General features: G+C 37.4%; 1 protein-coding gene across 1 annotated transcript in view; it reads left to right on the top strand.

Annotated features, from left to right (window-relative positions):
• LOC136252321 (uncharacterized) overlaps positions 1-8,109 on the top strand; it is a 300,257-nt gene that overhangs the window by 71,532 nt on the left and 220,616 nt on the right. The gene's annotated exons all lie outside the window — the stretch shown is intronic.

Genomic DNA, 8,109 nt, shown 5'->3' with positions numbered 1-8,109 from the left:
TCGTGGCCATAGTATAATTATTAAAATTAATATGCATTTTAAAATAGGTCATGGACGTGAAGAAAGACATAGGAAGGAAAGTTATGTAGTTTTTATCCCCAAAAAGTACTCACATTTTGCTCTAGCCCTGTGGGAAAAATAATTAGAAAATGAACAAAATGGCAGATTACCAGAGCTCTAGCCCTGGTCAGCCCTGCATGGTGTGGCTATATATGCCAATGCTTACACTCTGCATATTTTATTTGTTCTTATAAATGATTGAAAGCTGTGAGTATTAAGTTAACTCTATTGATGCCCACTAATATAGCATATAGCTATGTTTTGAAATTTGAATCATGAATACAGGCATACCAAGGGCAGTAGAAAAGGAGACAAAGGGAGCAATAACCCATATCAAAAAGCACACAAAGAGACTTAGCCCTCTGTATTAAAAATACACCCTGTACTCTTATAGTTGCCATTGAACATTAGCAACTATACTATAATAGTCTATAGCCACAATGAACTGGATGCATGCTTGCAATAAATACAAACATCAGGATATGCTAATAGAGCTGTCACATAAAGGCAACATCTCACATTCAGATTTAAAGAAGTAAATTTCTAAAATTTCCTGGTTTATAGCCATAGCATGCCTGCAGACTTCCTTATGTTTGCATGCTTCCAAGTGTTTGGACTGTAAAGTAGCTACTTTACCTCTTAGATTACTAGGGGTGGATCCAGGATTTTTAGAAGGGGGGGTCTAAAAGTAAGAGTCACTGCACAGTGTGCGAAGTGCAAAGCATGAGCATTCTAGGGGGTCTGGGGGCATGTCCCCCCAGGAAAAAATTGAAAATTCAACCCTCTCAGATTGAATTTGATGCAATTTGACACAAATTTATGGTCTGGTATGAGTACACATTAAAGATCCATATATTATACTAATGTACTTTGATTGAATGACTATTGACTGTCTTATTATGTTATTGTTATGTAGAGTGTATTTTATTATAGGTAGCTACAGCCTAGTGGATTACTACTATGTCATTTGAATTGTCCCCATCCAGGTAAATTACAACAGAAGTTTCCTTGGCTGTCGAGTGGCAAACTCCTCAACTACTTCATCAGCCTCAAGTGGAATTTGATGATGATACTGCATAATTGCTAGCCCATTTAGTCTTTCTTGTGTCATAGTACTCCTTAAAGAAGTTTTGATTAATCGGAGCATACTGATGGATCTTTCACATTCACAACTAGTGACTGGAACAGTGGCAGCGAATGTCAACAACGTATAAATGTTATCCTTGTCAAGCTGTTTTAATGCCTTCTCAGGGGTGTTTAAGGCTTCTGCATCAGCTTTACATGCTTCTGATGACCAGTAGTTTTTCCATAACTCTAATTCTACGGAAAGGCCCCTAGATAGAGGTAAATCATCCTCATAAAACTTTATTAAATCGTCAAAATCTGTATTCTTGGTCTTTGTGAGGTTTTTAATTAGTTCTGATGGTAAAAGTTGAGCAAACTGTAAGAGAAATTGAGATGAAGACTCTGTAAACTGAACATTTAGTTCACTGATCAGGCGATCTAGCATAGGAATTGTTGTTGTGCACTTATAATACTCACTGGGACTATCGGATGGAACGTTTTGCCTGTTTTGTTGTCTGATAGTAACTCTTGGTACTGATTCTTCAATTCCGACACTCTGACATAATACTGTAACTTCATTGTATATTTGCGAATGAAATCTCTCCACATCACACCTTTGCTTAACCAAAGTAGATTTCACATTCTGAATATCTCTGTGAGCCTGAATTGCATCGACATAGCGACCTTAAAGTTTCACGGATAGCCCTTTGATGTATGACAGCACATTCTGTGTAGCCACCAAAGCTATGACAAATGAAAATCTGAACACTGTAAAAAACAGTGACTGGGCATCTGATCTGGTTTCAGCATTCCATTCTGCTGGAGAACTGTTGGCTATTTCCTCCAAGCAGCATACTATTGGCATAAATAAATCCATAAAACTTTCAAAAGCCTCATGTCGCTCAATTCAGCAAGTACAACACATCTCCTTTATCTTCCTACGCTTTTCATTGGCAAACAGATTGTCAATCCACTTCTCCAAAGCCAACTGCCATTTTGGAGAATTGATAAAAAATCGTGATACTTCATCAGCTGACTGCATCATATTGCTGATTTCTCTGATAGTGCAAGATTTGACCACACACAGATTTAGTCTGTGGAAGCACAGTGAGTGTACAATGCTTTAGGCTGTTTTGCGGATATACAAGCAGCTGCACCTTTATAGATTTCCCAGCCATAGCTCCAGCTCCATCGTATGCGTGACCACGAAGAAATTGCAACTGCAATTGCCATTTTTCTAGTTGTGAAAGTATGTCATTGACAATTGCTTGTCCAGTAACCCCCAAGACACATTTATAAAATCCCATAAACATTTCTGTTGGAGATCCTTCATCAATATAGCGGATGCTAATTGATAGCTGCTCATCATTGGCCACATCTGTAGCTTCATCTGCTAGGGCAGAAAAATAACATGCGTGACGAATCTTCTCTAAAATTTTGTTACGAATTAGGTCACCACAAATTAAAATGAGATCATTTTGAATAGTTTTACTGGTGTATATGGCATTGCCAGCAGTAGATTCAAGATCATTTGAAAGAATTTTATCACAGCCTGTACACGAAACTTGAGCAAACCAAGAAAATTACCATGATTGTTTGTTTGGGTTTTCTTCAACAGAAGGTCTATCATCGCAGTGACCACGAAAAGCAAGGCCTTGCCTTCCACAAAAAATTACTGTCTCTGCTATTGATCAGAGCTTCAGTCTGTTCTCAGCTGCTGTCTTGCAGTTTGCAGTGTTTAGTTGGAAATCTATTCTTGCATCAATGTTTTCCATACTTCTAACAAACATAATTGCATCTTGCACTGCATTTTGATGAGTTTTGTTTCCTTTAGAATCTCCAAGGCCATGAAAATGCTTCCCCAATAGCTCCGTGGCTTTTTTAAAATTAGTGAAGGGCCTGGTTACAAAAGCACCAAGTTCCTTCACAGTTGGCTTGGTCTTACCAAATAGAACACAATACTTACTGTATCCTCCACTTTGTGACTCAGAATATACCAAGCCAGGATTTTTCTCTAGCCATCTGTGTTGGAAATGTTGATGAGTCTTACTAATCACATGAGTGGTAAATTTGTAGGAACATAATGCCTTTTCAACAGAAAATATTTTTGTTGATCTGTGAGATTGATTCGAGATTTTAATTGTGCAATCTTTCCAAAATCCCCACTACTTATTGCATCCTGAATAGCTAATTGAGTCTGGTCATTACCAGCACTAGCAGACTGTTGGGCATCACAAGTGGTAAGATCACTGCTGTTAGCAATCTCTGACTGAGTGGACCATAATAGATGACTGGTGGTGTCAACTGCAACATCATCATTGCTACTAGTGTTATGCCCTTCTAGGTCATTTTCCAACTCTCTGTCTGAATTGCTCTCCTCACTCAGTACAATGGCCTGATCATCTTGCTGTGAAGATTCCTCTTCTGAATCCAACACAATCACATCATCATCAGAAATTGTTCTGTCATCAGCCTCGGGCTCGTCATCAACACTACCAGTACTGTGACAACACAAAGTACATAACTATACTGTATGTTTTAACTTACCTAGCTAGCTACATTGCATAACTAGTTACAATTAGCTAGATGATACGCGATGATGCGTTAAAATTAGTTTTGTGGATTATCTAGCAATTTATAGAAGCCTAAAAAATTATCATTAGCGGCGAAGCCACACAGTAGCTCAGCTGGCGTGCAGCGTGTCGGCCTCGTTGCGCTGTAACTAACCTTGTACACGTGGACGTTGTATTTGTATTAATAACGTTGCAAATTGGCTTTCTTTGTCACTGGCAATGTCTCAGAAATCAACATTGCTAGCCTCGTCACTACTCCTGTAACGCTTAGCAGCCATATCGCACGTGAGTAATAGCCAACGCTTAATTAATTATCATTGTGCGCTTATTAGTAAGCGCCTATAAAATACATATATCCTGAAGGGAGGGTCTCCAGACCCCAAAGACCGCCCCCCCTGACTACATACATAGTATTATTTAGTTAGGCCCCACCTTCAGCCTCTTTCTGGTGAGACCCTTCAATACAAAACAGCTACTAATCGTGATGATAACGCAAGGCTTGACATTGCAGCTAATGGTTTTTGGGGAGGACGGTTTGAGAGGTCATACTTTGATGTCAGAATTTTTAACCCTAGTGCACCCTCAAATCAACCCCTACACTCTGCATACCGACGTCATGACAAGGAAAAGAGACGTGAATACCAACAACGGGTTCATGAAGTAGAGAATGCCTCATTTACTCCCTTAATTTTTACCACTACTGGTGGAATGGGTGATGCTGCTACTCAGTTTTATAAGAGATTGGCCAACCTTTTGAGTGCAAAGTACAGTGTTTCCTACGGAATAGTGATGGGATGGCTGAGATGTAAATTGAGCTTCTCTTTATTGAGGTCTGCAATTATGTGCATTCGCGGTGCCAGGTCCAGTTTGCGCTGTCCCATTGCTGAGGCACCAATTGCAGTGCAGGTCGCTGAGGCCCATATGTAAGATAATTTGTTTTTGTTTATTATGTACTGTTTTATCTTATGTCATTAATTAGTGATTAAAAAAAAATTAAAAAATAAAAAAATAAAATAAATTATTTAGTTAGGCCCTGGCATTAAAATTATATGCCCCTGAATGTACAACCCAGTGCCTCCTTTGCTAGTGATACGCACATAGGAGTCAATTACTTAAAAACGTGTGCAGTGTTAAATAAAAGTTATTTTAGGCACTGGCGGATCTAGAAAATTTCAGAGGGGGTTTCAGGTTCTCTAGAATTGCAACTTCAGCCTAGCTGCAGGTTGAAGACCCAAAAAAAGGGTCACTACGTGGTTTTAAACGCTGTGAAGGTGATTTCATAAGCAAAAGTATGAAGTTTTGCCAATAGAAAAAGCCATAATATAATACAGTATGTATAACTCTTTGTAATTTTTATCACTCAAACGAATCGTAGGGGCGTGCGCTATTTCAAAGGGGTAAACCTCTCTTCTAAAACCGCCCCTGGATTCTCTATCGAGATTTACTAATTAGTTAGAGAGTTGATTAAGTGATCACATGGTTAGTAGGGGTGGATCTAGGATTTATAAAGGGGGGGGGGGGGTACTAATCTCTTGGGTGGAGGTGTGCTTTGCACACCTCCCAGCATGCAAACCATGGTGGAACTAGGGGGGTCTGGGGGCATGCCCCCCAGGAAATTTTTGAAAAATAGATGCTAAAATACTGCAATTTGGAGACATTTCCGCATAAAATGCATATTTCTGCCTGTAGATATTTTATATACTGCCTTTAGATATATATGGCTCTCTACAGCATTTGCTAATGGAAAAGTTTGAGTAGGTTCAGACAACCAAGCACATGATGCACCCTCTCACAATTGCATGCATGATAAAATAATAATGTTGAAACTAGAAAATTTTGAAATTTGAATGATACGAGATTGAATCTGAGAGCATTTTCAATGGAAATTGTGTACCTGAATTAAGTATACCAGTACCGGTAATAACTACACAAGTAGAAGAACAAGCCTTTTAAACATGTACAGACCAATGTACTATAGGCGCAGGCAGATTTGGAAAAATTCCATAACAGAACCAACTTTTATGTCTACACTGAATGTTCAATTAGAGTAGTTAGGTGACTGTTCTATTAGAGTATCTCGATCTTGTACACCTCCAATGCTGATCCGGGTCCTTGTTGCATAACCTTTAGCATAAATCCTCTGATAATACCTTGGAAAGATGTTTATAAGATGGTTTTATGAATATTTGTATTATTAGTGATCATATAATTAAAAATATGCTAAGACAAAATTTCATTATAATCCTCAACATATTGATCAAGTAAAGCCTAAAAGTGAAGAGGGGGGGATTCGCCCCTGGTTAGTATGTTGTCGGGGTTCCGGGAATTGTTTAAAAACCGTACACTGTGACACGAGCTGCGATATAAAACTGATGAGATTTGCGCTAACAACTCACTACGAAATGAATCAGATGATGAAGTACGGTTACTATATTTTATGTTTGTTGAAGTTCGTGACTGCAGTTTGTAATTATTGCAGAAATGGTATGCCAAGTAGCTATACTGACGATTTTAATCATTGTTTCAGTGCTACTAGTAGCTATAGCTCGCTAATAGCTTTCACTGTGAGAACGTGCTACATTGTAGCTAATTGATAGCTAGCAGGTACAATAGCTTTATCAAAAGAAAGTAATTTACTGCACGTAAAGTAGCTATAGCTGTTGTAACTTGAATTTAAAAGCAGCCAGTTAGTTCAGCTGTAGGTATAATTTTTCTGATGGTCATCTAGCATTTTACCCTTTATTACAGGTTATCAGTCTGTGATGCCATCGACACTGACCATTCCTCCTCCAGACAGCTCCAATAGTAGTTTTGATCAGTGTAACTTGATGGGTGGTGTATACCAGTGTAGATATCATTCATTATTTGACTGTGATCCCAACATCAACCACTTCTACAATTGGTATACTAATGATTTCAATAATCTTCAAACAATAACAGCAGAATTTCAGATTCCTGTCCGGATGGTAAATATCATAATATCAATTCCTCGCTCCACCACACAAACTAGGCTACGGATACAAATCAGGTCTGTGCAAATATTGGAAAGTAATAATCTGGTTCAAACGCAACAGGATATTGATAATTTTATAGTAACTTCTAATGGAGGACGTCAAAACTACACAAGGTCATTATCATTTGATGCTGTTCGGATGAATATTGACATAGGAACTAATTCAGAAATTGTCATGAGAATCATCTTCTGTGCTAGTCAAGGTTAGCAGCACTAGGTTGCAAAATTTTATGGCTGTAGTTATACAGTGTATTAGAGATCAGTGTCATAGTTAAGACACATAATATATTGTGGTCCAATATTCCGTGACATAATTTAGTATCACTCAGCCAACCCAGTCTATGCCATGACAAAAAATGGCTGAAATATACTGTAACACATCAAAGCTTTTGTAATTTTTAGCATACATATGTGTTGTTATTATGACCAAATATATTATACTCTCATAACAAACTATTGTTGAAATCTGCAAAGCTTAAAGATGACCATGTTTCTCCTATTATGTCAATATAATTATGACATAGATTAATAATTTATATCATGATTTGTCTCTACATTGTTGATGAATTATTTGTACAATTGGAGACATTCATGCTATTAAATGTGTTGTATATAGGTTTAACCATGTGTTCTGATTATTGACACAGAATGTAAAATCTTGTTTCTTAAAAAAAATACCATGACAATAGGCAATGCAAAGCTTTTACATGTATGTTAGTATAACTATCTATAGAAAATTACAACTGTTATGAGAGCTCTGAAAAGTGAAACTTATAGGCGGATACTTCAGTTTAGTCCAAATATCAAAGCATCTTGAATATAGAAACAACATGTTTATAATAATTAACCACACACAGTCTCTCAACAACATTATTTTGTGTAGACATAGCATTAGACTTGGAAATGTATTCAGCTTTGAGCCATGAGTTCATTGATAGTGCTTTACATGCAACAACCACATTAATTACAAGTGGGAGATTTTATTTCACCCGTATATTCTTAGGTAATACAAACTGTTTGCCTCATATTGTCTACATTATTATCATTGTATTCACAGTATGTAGCTACCTATAACTGATTACATATAGTTTGCCTAAACATTACTAATAGGCTATTTAGTTGTTGGTGTTGTGATGTTTCACTTCATTTCTGTTGGATTCCTTTGACTAACATAAACATGCCATTTCATAATATTATGTATCTCTCATTTAATACAGCCACTAGTATTGTGCCACAACCATCATCAGTCATGTCATCATCACCATCAACCATATTGTCATCTACGTCATCACCTCTATCACCATTAGTGACACCATTCTCAACAATGCAATTGACTTTTTCATCAGTGAGCCTTGATCCCTCATCCAGTGTACAAGTTATTACTAAATCAGGTAATAA

The sequence above is a fragment of the Dysidea avara genome, chromosome 1 (genome assembly GCF_963678975.1).
Source record: "Dysidea avara chromosome 1, odDysAvar1.4, whole genome shotgun sequence".
NCBI lineage: Eukaryota > Metazoa > Porifera > Demospongiae > Dictyoceratida > Dysideidae > Dysidea > Dysidea avara.
Note: the sequence above shows the minus strand (reverse complement) of the source record. Positions and strands in the feature narration are given on the sequence as shown.